This window comes from Perognathus longimembris, chromosome 6 (genome assembly GCF_023159225.1).
Source record: "Perognathus longimembris pacificus isolate PPM17 chromosome 6, ASM2315922v1, whole genome shotgun sequence".
NCBI lineage: Eukaryota > Metazoa > Chordata > Mammalia > Rodentia > Heteromyidae > Perognathus > Perognathus longimembris.
This window is the reverse complement of record NC_063166.1, coordinates 16,835,180-16,849,259: the sequence shown is the minus strand read 5'-3', so window position 1 is coordinate 16,849,259 and position 14,080 is coordinate 16,835,180. Positions and strand designations below refer to the sequence as shown.

The following is a 14,080-nucleotide window of genomic DNA, read 5'->3' as shown; positions in this document are numbered from 1 at the left end:
TAGGACACTCTTCCTACCAGGAGCCAGTGGGATTACCTGACATTGGGTGACTCTATTGGCAGATTCAGATGTAAGTACTAAACCATAGATGATATGGTGATACAGTTTGACTTAATACTGAAGACCAAAAATCCACAGAACATTTGTAAGGAGTAAAATCTTCCAATCATTTGATATATTAAAACACAAAAGTCTTAAGGCATAGGCATCAAAGATAAAACTTTGAAGCAAAATATAACCCCTGAATTGTGTGTGCTTCAAATGTAAGTAAGAGAAGAATATTTAACAAAACAAACAATACTGTGGAATTTATTGAAAATGTTGAAGCAATAGATTTCAGAAGTGTGGGGGAGGGGCAGAAGGTAGGTGAGATATGAGTCAAGGTCTCTGGAAATGTTTAATGGGAATGTAATAGGATGAAATTTTTAAAAACTGGGAAAGGGCTGGGAATGTGGCTTAGTGGTAGAGAGCTTGTCTAGCATGCATGAAGCCCTGGGTTTGATTCCTCAGTAACATATAAACAAACAAAGGTGGAAGTGGTGCTGTGGGCCAAGTGGTAGACCACTTGCCTTGACGAAAAGCAGCTCAGGGACTGTGCCTAGGCCCTGAGTTCAAGCCCCAGGACTGCCAAAAATAACAAACAAAAAAAAAAAAGAGAGACTCTCCTAAAGGACTTTAAGGTTCAATTCTTTCACTCTGAGTTGGACATGTTAAGTGTATAGGATTAAGGAGGTAGATAGGTTTTACTATTATGAACTGAAAAAAAATCTAGATAGAGGGAACTTCTGGGAAGACGGCGGAGGAGCAGCAGAGCCCTAGATGAGCTCCTTCCGACATCACATTTTCCCATCCCACAGAAACTTTTACCCCTAGAGAGATAGCAGTAGTAAGTTATAACAATACAGGGATTCTGGCCAGGAAGGAAAAATTGACTTTGCTTGTCTGAAAACACAGATTTGAGCTCTGGGCAGTGTCCCGCTGCCAAGCCAGTGCCAGCGCCGGCACAGCGCCCCGCACTCTGCACAGCTAAATCATTCAATGGAGACTGGGGAGAAATCCTTCAGACAGCGACGTTCAGACAGATCGCAGGCTGAGCACAAACGGGCAGAAATCGCAGAGAAAGTGTGAGTACCCCCACAAAAGTCACTCTTACTTGCGCCTACAGAGCAGCTCCTCTCCCACTGCCACAGCAAAGCGCCATCTTTCATGCTGGCATAGGGTCAGACCAGACTGGAGCTAAAGCCTGCCTGGGGAAAGCGAGGACAAAGCGGCCATCTTTGAGAAGGGCAAGAGGGACTGACCAGTGAGAGCCAGCTCCATCCAGGAGTATGACCCCTGCCCAGGCGTGGGGCGGGCTTGTCCTGGGCCTCAGCTCAGCTAGAGGTGGACTGCCCAGACTGCCGGAATTCCTCAATTAAAAGCAAAAGCGGCAAGCAGCTACTGTACCAGCGGCACAGAACAGCCACAGGGGAGATCAAACCGTTCCCGAGACAGAGAACGGTTCCAATTAGAAGCCCAGTTCCCTGCTCTACCCAGGAGGCCGCCCCACCCAGGAGGGAAGAACCTCCCTGAGGCGAGCAAGCCTCAGCTGGGTAAACCAGACTAGAGGCGCCCCGCCCTGCAGAGTCCACAGGCTATTCAAAGCCAGGCATTAAAGGCAGCGGCCCTACAGCAGACGAGTGGAGCCACAGTTCCCAAGACTGTTCACATCCCCATCTACAGAGGACGCCCAAGTCTTACCTGCAAGCTGTGGGAACCACAGAGCCCCAGAATTTCACCGACAGGGGAAGAGGATCAGAGCAGATCCACCCCTGCAAACTGAAAGCAAGTCAAACCAGCCAAGCGGCAGAATAGACTGCAGACCATCGCAAGGAAACCAGAGACTATAGAAAGCCCACCCAAACAAGGAAGACTCCTTTTTATTTTTTTATTTTTTCTCAAACGTTATTTAAGCTTTCTTTCTTTTTCTTTATATTTTCATTTCTGAAACATCATTGGTTTGTTTTTGTTTTCCATTTTTACCCGTTGGTTCTATCAAGTTCTTTTTTGTTGTTTGTTTGTTTTTTTTCCCTGATTTTTTTCCTTTTTATTTTTTTTTAATAATTTTTCTCTGTTAGGTACATCCATCTTCCAGTATTTTTTCTTTATTTCTCTCTTTGCATTGTCTTTCTTTAAAAATTACTTTCCTATGAATAACACCTCCACTCTTTACTGCTAACTCTCAATTGTCTATCATTTTAACCTTATTCTTTCTACTGATTCTACCCTCCTCCACATTTCCACGTCACTGAAACTAAACCAAAATCATCACCCCCCCCCCATACATTTTACTCTATTCTCTTTACTACCTCTAACTTACCCTCCTGACTTACTTCTAGGACCTGCAGGTTCCATTGACTCCTGGTTACTGGATAGAGGGTATCCCTGCTTATTCTGAGTGAATCAAAGGGATTCATAGAGAAAGCCAGTCCAAAAAGAATTTAATATAAGAACAACAATTGCTCTTAGGGTTGTAATAGTAAATAAGTAACTACTGAATACAGGGCTCAGGATTGATCATTATATTGAAATTGTATTCTTTAGGAACACCAAATATAACTTTATACACAGGTATAAAAGGTATCCATATATAATTGTGAACTTCTAAGATTTACACAACAGTGCTTGGTAAGGTCTGCTTTGGGTCTTAAACGGTGCTCACAGGTGCTTGTAGTTTGGCATTCCCAATCCAAATGGGCAGAAGAAACACAGAAAGATGGCAAACAATGGAGTATTATCTCCCATTCAAAACAAGCAGGAAGCAGAGCAGTCAATCAAAGACATAGAAGAGAACCCTCAAAATGCTCTACAAAGTTTACTGATAAACATGATAAATGAAAAGTTTGAATCTCTTCAGTCAATTATTCTAGAGCGTGTGGAGGCAAAGCAAAAATTAATGGAGAATTTCATGGCCTACACAAATAGAAAGATAAATGTACTTCAAGAGTCAAATGAAAAGATAACTACCCAGCAAAAAGATTTGAAAGACAACACTCAAAACCAAATTAATGAAGTTAATGAAGTAAAGAAGTCCATGCAGTACCTAAGAGATAATTATAGCAAGGACATGGAAATCATCAGGAAAGACCAGTCAGAAGGAAAAGAGATTCAAAATCAAGTAGCTAGCCTACAGTCCCGACTAACTGAAGCAGAGGATCGAATCTCAGGAGCTAATGATTCCCTAGAATCTATGGAGAAAGATCAAAAAGCAATACAAAACCAATCCAATCGACAAAACAGATCGCTCCAGGAGATTCAAGATACAATCAGAAAGCCCAATTTAAGGATAATAGGTGTTGAGGAAAACCTGGAGAAGGAGGTTAATGGAATAGGCAACCTATTTAACAGAATATTAGCCAAGAACTTCCCAAATATCCAGAAGGATAGCCCTATACAGAGACAAGAAGCATTTAGAACCCCAAACCGACCAGACCAGAATAGGACACCCCACCGACACATTGTGATCAAAACAGGATCAGTAGAGTACAAGGAAAGAATCCTTAAAGCTGTTAGGGAGAAGAAAACAATCACATATAAAGGAAAATCCATCAGAATTACCCCAGACTTCTCAGCAGAGACCATGAAAGCAAGGAGAGCCTGGAATGAGGTATGCCAAACCCTATAGAAAAATAACTACCAACCAAGAATACTGTACCCAGCTAAACTCTCATTCATAGCCGAAGGTCAAATAAAAGTCTTCCACAGAAAGGAAAAACTGAAACAATATATCTCCACCAAACCAGCTTTACAAAAAATCCTCAAAGATGTACTATACAGGGAAAATAATCAAGATCCCAATGCAGACAGAGAAATGAACCTTAAATAGTAAACCAGAATATCAGATCAACAAATGGGAAGACTCAGCTTTTAACAAGATAGGGATAATGAAAGGAACAAATGATCAGCTCTCAATCCTAACTCTCAACATTAATGGACTTAATTCGCCAATGAAATGACATAGGCTCATAAGTTGGATCAAAAATCAAGATCCATCTTCCTGCTGCCTCCAAGATACTCATCTATCCAGCAGAAGTAAATATCTTCTAAAAGTGAAAGGCTGGAATCAAATCTATCAAGCAAATGGCCCCCATAAGCAGGCTGGAGTTGCAATCCTAGTATCAGACAAAATCGACTACAAATTAAAAAAGGTAAGAAGAGACAAAGAAGGTTACTACATACTACTAAAGGGATCTCTACTACAGGAAGATATATCCATCCTAAATATCTACACACCAAATACAGGAGCACCCAACTTCATCAAACAAACACTACTGACTCTAAAAACACTCATAGACCCAAACACAATGATAGTTGGGGACTTTAACACTCCACTATCACCTCTGGATAGATCAACACACCAAAAACTGAACAAAGAATTCACAGAACTAAACAATTGCATAGACCAACTTGATTTAATCAACATCTACAGAATATTCCACCCTGCAACAACAAAATACACATTCTTCTCAGTGGCACATGGAACATTCTCCAAAATAGATCACATCTTAGGGCACAAAGAAAATCTGTACAAATTCAGAAGTATCAAAACCATTCCCTGCATTCTCTTGGACCACAATGGAATAAAATTAGAACTCAACTCAAACAGCTACTACAGAAAATCCTACAGTTAATGGAGACTAAACAACACACTGCTGAACCATCAGTGGGTCATTCAAGAAATTAAAATGGAAATTCAAATGTTTATGGAACTCAACCAAGTTGAGGACACAAAGTATCAGCTCCTTTGGGACACAGCAAAAGCAGTACTCAGAGGAAAATTTAAATCTCTAAATGCATACACCAACAAACTGGAGAAACAGCAACTCAATCATTTAAGGAAACACCTTAATTTACTTGAAAGAGAACACGAGCCAAATCCCAAGTCAATAGACGGAAGCAAATAATTAAAATCAAATCAGAATTAAATCAATTAGAGACAAAAAAAAAAACATCGAAAGAATCAACAAAACAAAGAGTTGGTTCTTTGAAAAAATCAACAAGATAGACAGACCCCTGGCAAACCTGACCAAAAAACGAAGGCAGCACACTCAAATAAACAAGATAAGAGATGAATCAGGTAAACTCACCACAGAAACAACCAAAATTCAGACCATAATAAGGGATTCTTTTGCAAACCTTTATGCCAACAAATTCGAGAACTTGGAAGAAATGGATGATTTCCTAGAAAAAATTCATATCCCCAAACTCAACCATGAAGATTTAAACCTTCTAAACAGACCCATACCCAGTATTGAAATAGAAACGGCAATAAGTGATCTCCCATCCAAGAAAAGCCCAGGTCCAGACGGATTCACAGCAGCATTCTACAAGGCCTTCAAAACAGAACTCACACCAATATTTCTCAAACTCTTCAATGAAATTGAAAGAGAACGTTCACTACCAGACACTTTCTATGAAGCCAGTATAACCCTCAACCCAAAACCAGGCAGGGACTCATAACGGAAAGAGAACTATAGACCGATTTCCCTGATGAACATAGACTCAAAAATTCTCAACAAAATTCTGGCCAATTGACTTCAACAGGTCATCAAAAAAATCATACACCACGATCAAACTGGATTCATCCCAGGGATGCAAAGTTGGTTCAATATACGCAAGTCAATTAATGCAATTCACCACATCAACCGGAGCAAGGTAAAGAACCACATGGTTATATCACTCGATGTGGAGAAAGCGTTTGATAAAATCCAGCACCCATTTATGCTAAAAGACCTGGAAAAATTGGGATTCCAGGGAACTTTCCTGACTATAATCAAGGCAGTTTATGACAAACCAACAGCAAGCATAACTCTAAATGGTGAAAAATTAAAGCCATTCCCTTTAAAATCAGGAACAAGACAGGGATGTCCACTCTCTCCCCTTCTCTTCAACATAGTACTAGAATTCCTAGCCAGAGCAATTAGGCAAGAAGAAAATATAAAGGGCATCCAAATAAGAAAAGATGTAGTTAAACTTTCTCTCTTTGCAGATGACATGATCCTATACCTAAAGAACCCCATAGACTCTACCCCCAAGCTACTAGAGCTGATCCAAAACTTTGGCAAAGTTGCAGAATATAAAATAAACCCTCAAAAATCAATGGCCTTTCTCTATGCTAACGACCCAAAGACTGAGGCTGAAATCAGGAAAACAACTCCTTTTGCAATAGCCTCAAAAAACATAAAGTACCTAGGAAAAACCTTAACCAAATTAAGTGAAAGACCGCTTTGATGAGAACTTTAAAAACATGAAAAATGAAATTAAGTTAGAACTAAGGAAATGGAAAAACCTCCCATGCTCCTGGATTGGGAGGATTAATATAATCAAAATGGCAATATTGCCAAAGGCTATCTACAAATTCAATGCAATACCCATTAGTATCCCAACACCATTCTTTAATGAAATAGAGGGAGCAATCCAGAAATTCATATGGAACAATAAAAGACCTAGAATAGCAAAAACAATCCTAAGCAGAAAGAACAGTGCTGGAGGAATTACAATACCCAACTTCAAGCTGTATTATAAAGCTATAGTAATATAAACAGCTTGGTATTGGCACCAGAACAGGCCTGAAGACCAATGGAACAGAATTGAAGACCCAGAAATGAACCCACAGAACTATGCCTACTTAATCTTTGATAAAGGAGCTAAAACAATAGTCTGGAAGAAAGATAGCCTCTTTAACAAATGGTGCTGGCAAAGCTGATTCAACACACGCATCAAACTAAAACTAGATCCTTATATATCACCCTGCACCAAAATCAATTCCAAATGGATCAAAGACCTAGAAATCAAAACAGACACCATAAAAACACAAATCAAAGGAGTAGGAGAAACACTTGGGCTCCTTGGCACAGGACTAAACTTTCTTAACAAAGACCCAGAAAGGCTACAAATCTAAGAAAGGTTAGACAAATGGGACTGCATCAAACTGCAGAGCTTCTGCAGGGCAAAGGACATAGCTCGCAAGATAAACAGAAAGCCCACAGACTGGGAGAAGATCTTTACTGGCCATTCAGCGGACAAAGGCCTCATATCAAAAATATATGCAGAACAACAAAAATTACCTTCTTCCAAAACAAAACCGCAAAGAACCAATATCCCCCTCATCAAGTGGGCTAGAGACTTAAAAAGAGACTTCTCTGATGAGGAAATGAGAATGGCCAAGAGGCATATGAAAAAGTGCTCTACATCACTGGCCATAAAAGAAATGCAAATCAAAACAACATTGAGATTCCATCTCACCTCAGTAAGAATGTCCTATATCAAGAAAACTAACAATAACAACTGTTGGAGGGGATGTGGCCAAAAGGGAACCCTACTTCATTGTTGGTGGGAATGTAAATTGGTTCAGCCACTCTGGAAAGCGGTATAGAGATTCCTCAGAAGGCTAAACATAGAACTCCCCTATGACCCAGCAGCCCCACTTTTGGGTATCTATCCAAAAGACCACAAACATAATCACACTAAAGTCACCAGCACAACAATGTGCATCGCAGCACAATTTGTCATAGCTAGAATCTGGAAGCAACCCAGATGCCCCTCAGTAGAAGAATGGATCAGGAAAATGTGGTACATATACACAATGGAATTTTATGCCTCTATCAGAAATAATGACATTGCCCCATTTGTAAGGAAATGGAAGGACCTGGAAAAAGTTATACTAAGGGAAGTGAGCCAGACCCAAAGAAACATGGAATATATGTTCTCCCTTATAGGGAATAATGAGCACAGGTTTAGGCAAGTCACAGCAGAGGATCACAGGAACCCAATAGCTATACCCTTAAGAACACATGAGATAATACTAAATGAAATGAACTCCATGTTATGGAAATGATTGCTGTAACTACTTTCTACGTGTCATATGTAATTGTAGCCTCTATTATTGATGATCTTCTTGTATCACCTTCCTGTGGTTGTACCTACACTTTCTCTGTATCTTATCTGAGTATATTAGAAACCGGGTATACTGGTATTAGAACTAGGAAATTGGAAGGGAATAGCAAAATCGAGAGACACAGTGTAATAAAAGACAAACAACTACAAAAGCAGTACTTGCAAAACTGTTTGGTGTAAATGAACTGAACAACTCATGGGGGGTGGGAAGGGGAATGGGAGGGGGAAGGGGGTGAATGAGGGATGAGGTAACAAACAGTATAAGAAATGTATCCAGTGCCTAATGTATTAACCTGTAACCTCTCTGCAATTCAGTTTGATAGTAAAAATATATATATATAAAAAATCTAGATAGAAAGTTTAGATTTGTAACGCATCTGTTAAGAAGGCATTTCAGAATACACCGAGAGATTTGCACAAATATCATGCGCAGAAAGACAGAGTCCGTTGGGTAAAAAATAAAGCAGTACATAGAATATGATTGATCTTTAGGATACAAAAATACATTATCTATGATTTTTTTCAGATTGCCTGTTACTATTACCAAAGGTTTCTTAAATATGGTATTTGCTGGATGCAAGATTCTCTGCCTATAAAGTAAGATATGTCTTTGAGTTTTGCAAAGGGAACAATCTTCTTTTGTTTATCTGGAGTTGGCATTGTAGGGAACATCTTTAGTTTTTTGACTTACAAGCACATGTTTAACGGTACCAAGAAGAAATATATACACATTCTATTCATCCACTTGGCTTTTACGAACAGCATAATGCTTCTTTTAAAAGTGATACCAAAAACACTAGCATCCTTTGGGGTGGAGAACTTCTTAGAGGATGTAGGTTGTATGATTTTTATTTACCTAGAGAGAGTGACTCGAGGACTTTCCATCTGCACCACCTGTCTCCTCACCCTGGTCCAGGCCATCACCATCAGTCCCAGAGACTCTGTGTGGAGAAAGCTGAAGCTTCAATCTGCGAGGCACATCCTTTGCCCATTGCTGTTCCTTTGGATACTCAATTCCTTGATAAGCATGAACTTACTATACGACATAAAAACTATCAGCAGTATGACACATCACAAATTACCCAAAATGAAGACTATTGCTATTTTCTACCAGGTAACTTGATAATGAGATGGATTTTTCTTGCCCTCATGGTCTTGAGAGATGCTGTGTTTCAGGAGATCATGGCTGTGGCCAGTGGCTACATAGTATTGCTTCCCTGCAAGCACCACCAGCATGTTCTCTACCTTCAGGGATCCAAGTTTCTCTACAAAACTTCTCCTGAGATGAAAGCTGCCCACAGTGTTTTCTTTCTTATGGGTTGTTTTCTTTTCTTTTATTGGACAGAATGTGTTCTTTCTCTATTTATACATTCCTTCTTACAGAATAATTCCATGATGGTAAATATTCAAGAGTTTCTGAGGGTTGGTTATGCAATTCTGAGTCCCTTTGTACTGATTCCCAAAGATAGAAATCTGGCTCGCTGTTGAAATTGAAAACGTATTGATGAAAGTTCCATTTCATTGTTTATATTGATTTACATCAATTTTAGTGTTTTATTTTGTTCAGTATGGTTTAGGGAACTGAAGGAGAACCTGATTCATGCTAGACTACCCTTCTTACCATTGATCAATGACCCAGCATTTTGTCCTTTGTATTTTGAGACAGAGTCTTGCAGTCTTGTCCAGTCTGACCTCACATGGTGATTCTCCGGCCTCTACATCCTATACAGCTGGGATTTAGGGTGTTGTGCCAACGAGCCCAGCACTAATATTTAAAAAAAAATAACCTAAATATCCACAAAACAAACATTTTGCTAGTGTTTTAACAAATGCACACCTATAAAAGGGAATATTCTGGTGTTTGAAAGAAAAAGCAAGCAATGTTGAGATACAAATTCCTTCAAAATTAATTTAAAAGCTATAGTAGATCAATACTATTTGTAAATATATCTTAATATGTTTAATTTTCTGTTTACATTATGAAATTCTTCTTTTGAAAGAAAGTAGGTTAGTGGCATCAGAATTAGAGAATTAGTAATGATTCAAACAGCCCTGGCCTTTGGCAGGTTTGTTTGTGCAGAGGTGGGGCAGGTTTCCTGTGAGACCCCCAGGGACGCTCTCAACACATCCTGTGGCTGCACCCTGGTCCCTCTTTACAGAGCCTGCAGGTCTGAGTGATTGTGCCAATGTAAGGAATCAATCGTTTCAAGACACCATGCTAATTACCTGAATAAAAGAAACCTGTATCATGTTTAACTCCAAATGTAAACACCCCTGCCTCTCCATTTATGAAAAGGCTTGGCTTCACAACTCAGGTGAATGTTTACCTAATGAAAAGATCTCCAAAAGGCCTGTCTCATTCTCCCTGGGCTGTAATGACTTGTGAAATAAAGAAAGCCAACATCCTTTTCCAGAGACTGTCATTTTGCACATAGTGATAGGACTGAAGTATCTGCACTAGGAAAAGAAACTGCTTAGAAGGTTGTAATTAAAGGTGATTTTGAAACAGTTAAAATCTGTGATGTAACTGTCTCTCTACCACTGGATGAAAATATGATTGTGACTGATTCTGAGGCCTGTTGTGTTAGTACTGAGCCATTGAATCCGAAGGAAGCTTTGGAGGAAAATGGCATTATTACTCACAAGGCAGACATATTTGCCTTTGGCCTAACATTTTGGGAAATGATGACCTTATCTATTCTACATATTAATCCCTCAGATGATGATGATGAAGATCAAACTTTTGATGAATGTGACTTTGATGATGAAGCATACTATGCTGGGAACCAGACCACCTATTAATAGTGAAGAACTGGATGAATCTTACCAGAACTTAATTGAACTCTTCTTTGTGTTCACCAGGGAAGATCCTGAATGTCATCCTTCTGCTGCTCAGAATGTTGAAGCTTTGGACCTAGATGAGCTGTAGCCACGTTCACACTCACCTCAGCCTGAAGTATGGCTCGTGTATATAACCATTCTCCTCACTCATATTTGTTTCATTGCAATCCTCTGTAGTCATTGTACTCTAGACATGGCCTATTTGAGGACCATCTTCTTAGCATAAGCACTTGGTGTACTGAGTTTGCAGTGAATTAGTTATTTTTTTGTACAGAAGTCACATTAGTGATTCACCACCTATAAACCGGGTCTAATATTAATTGGAATTGTGTAACTGTTATGCTTATTAAGAATCTTTCTCACATATTCTCTGCTTCACTGGGTGGTTCTGTAAAATTGGCACTTTTGTGGTACAAAGTAAGTGTGCATATATTTCAGAACTTCCCACCTTTATCTGGCCTTCCTTGGCTGGTGTGCTAGTTAAGTGGTCCCTTGGACCCAAGCGGGGAAGACTCAGAACAGCTCTGTAGGTATTCCTACACTCTCCTTATAGCTTGTCCTACTGCCTCAGGTCTTCCCAGACCTTTGGAGTTTAATTTATTGAATTCGTTTTGTAAAAAAAGAATTAAGAGAATTTATTTTTTGTCACAGAGTTTCTGACTTTTCTACATTCAAAGCATGTTAAAGAAATGAAAATGAACACTAATCAAACAGAAATTTGTCTAAAGATATTGCTGATTACGACTTTCACACTACTCAAAGTTCAGTTTGTCTTTAGTGTTCCACAAAACATCTGAGATTGATTATTATTTGATTATTACCGATATCTGGGATTATCTTAGGTGAAGCATTTTGGTGTGGAGGGGATTTCGGAGGGTGGAGGTATGATAAGAAATGTACTCACTGGTGCTCACATATTCTAAAATTGGAATGATACAGAGCAGATGTGCATGGCCCCTGCACAAGTATGGCACACAAATTCATGAAGTGGTCGATATTTTTGTAAAATGGACTCAAATTATAGAAACAAGTAGTTTGTCACTGTTGTTATTTTCAATATGCCATGTGAAACTCTACTCTATTTTCTCTCTCGTATTCCCTTCCCGTGGTTTTACCCCTGCTATCACTATAACTGATCTTAGTACCCTGGATACTGTGTATACATGTATAGGAACTAGGAAAGGGAATGGGAATACCAAAATCGAGAGACAAGGATAAAAATACAAACCATTGCAACAGCCATACTTACAAAACCATTTGATGTAAACCAACTGTATAACTCATGGATGGAGAGGAAAAGGGAGGGGTTGAAATGAGAGGAGAGATAACAAATCGGATAAGAAATGTGCTTGCCTTACAAATGAAACTGTAACCCCTCTGTACTTCACTTCGACAATAAAGAAGAAGAAAAAAGAAATGTACTCAATGCCTTGCATATGTAACTGTTATTCCACTGAACATTACTTTGACAATTTAAACAAATGCAATAAAAAAGAATAAGGAGCTATTTTTGGTGGTAACAGAAATTGCTGAAAAAGACTATGACATTTAACTTCCTAAAGTAAGTGTTATTGTATTTTCTTCCATATAATTGCAGTTGAGATTAGGAAATATAAATCACATCTAGAATCATAGATTCAAATTTTAAACAAAAAAAGAGAAAAAAAAACATGATTTAAATTTTTACAAATAGCTAGGCCCCAGTGGATCATATCTGTAATCCTAGCTAATCAAGATCCTGACATCTTAGGATCAGGGTTTGAAGCCAACTCTGAGTTCAAACTCTAGTAATGGAAAACAGAGAGAAAGAGAGAAAGAGAGAGAGAGAGAGAGGAAAGAGGGAGGAAGGGAGGGAGGAGGGAGGTAAATGGAAGGGAAGGAAGGTAGGAGATAAGAAAGAGACAGAGAAAGACAGAGAGATGGTTCTGGACTTTCATAATGAACGTTCACAATTTTGTACAAGGCCTATATCCATGGATTAGTAGTAAAGCATCTGCCTAGCAAACATGAGGCCCTGAATTCAAATTCCTAATTAGCCAAAAGAAAAAATAATTGAAAAGAAATCCTGCATATGAGACAAAATTCCATTGGCTAACAGACCCCGCCCTCCAACTACACCCTCTTTTCAGGGGTAGTTCACAGTAATCCAAAATAATAACTGGAAATCCTGGAAATGAAATTCAACAACTGTGGTAACAATAAGTAGGACTGTAGATTAGACTACTGTTGTTGGGGATTCATCTTGGCCTTAAGGGGGGTAAGGGCGAGGAGAGAACTCCCGAGATGCCGCCCTTCCCGCAGCCCTGGGGCAGTGTGGAAGTGAGCCACACCTATCTCCTTCTGGGTCTGGAACCAGAAGGGGTAGCTTTGAGACCATCCCCCACCTTGCGCCAGCGAGCATGTGTGCTCCCTTTTTGGTGGGCTTTCCCCACAGGGCAGTACTATGGGAAGTGACGTTAGCCCATGAAGTAGGTCCTTGGGAGCTGCTCTTGGATGGACAAGCTCACCAGCTTATCGCCACCTCATGCTCAATCCTCGTCATCACTACTATATTACTGTGAGTCCCTCCCGATTAAATTGGATTGCTCTCCAAAGGGTCTCTGAGATCCGTCTGTGCCTGGCTTCCTTGGTGGGTAAGGAGGGAGGAAAAGGGGATCTCGTTCGGCCACATGCACCTTAGGCTAGCCCGTGTCCCTCGCTCCACCTTGGCCACCTGCTGGTCGGGTGCCCAGGGGAGAGGGTGAAAAAGGGAGCACTGATAAGGGAGTAAGCTTAGCATCCCCGCACCAGGGGAGGTAAATCTAGCCCAGCATACTGTCAGTCAAATTAACTTAAAATTTGTCTATGAAATCTTTTTTGGAGTTCATTTTGATAAGCAACATTTTACATGGTCATATAGACATAGCTACTGAGCCACTGTGATGCCTTCCAAAGCATATCCTCCTTTGTTCTCCCTGTGCAATGCATAAAATGCTGGTTAATTAACCAAGTCCAAGCGTAATTACTTGTGTTTTACTATCCTTCTAATTAACTGGTAGATTGATAGACATATTCTAGTTATTACCAAAGAGGGAAACAATGAAGCCTATGCTTCTTTGGGTCTGACTTACTTTGCTTAACATAATTTTTTCCAAACTTAGTATTTTATTACAAATGGGGAAAAGACATTCTTCTCATGGAAGTATAAAATTATTTTGTGTGTATATACAACATTTTCTTGATCCGTTCAACCACTGAGGCACAACTATCTCATGATTATTCATGTTTTTCTTCTCTTTCTCTTTTTAAATCATAGTCTGGCCTT

The 14,080-nt window shown here is 39.6% G+C and overlaps 1 non-coding gene and 2 pseudogenes across 1 annotated transcript; all 3 read left to right on the top strand.

Annotated features, from left to right (window-relative positions):
- Positions 1–8,539: 8,539 nt before the first annotated feature.
- Positions 8,540–9,323, top strand: LOC125353619 (annotated as a pseudogene).
- Positions 9,324–10,324: 1,001 nt separating this feature from the next.
- On the top strand, positions 10,325–10,864 carry LOC125353617 (annotated as a pseudogene).
- Positions 10,865–11,672: 808 nt separating this feature from the next.
- LOC125354072 lies at positions 11,673–11,778 on the top strand. Its single transcript, XR_007211455.1, has one exon. It is a non-coding gene; the product is annotated as a U6 spliceosomal RNA (small nuclear RNA).
- The last annotated feature ends 2,302 nt before the right edge of the window (positions 11,779–14,080 follow it).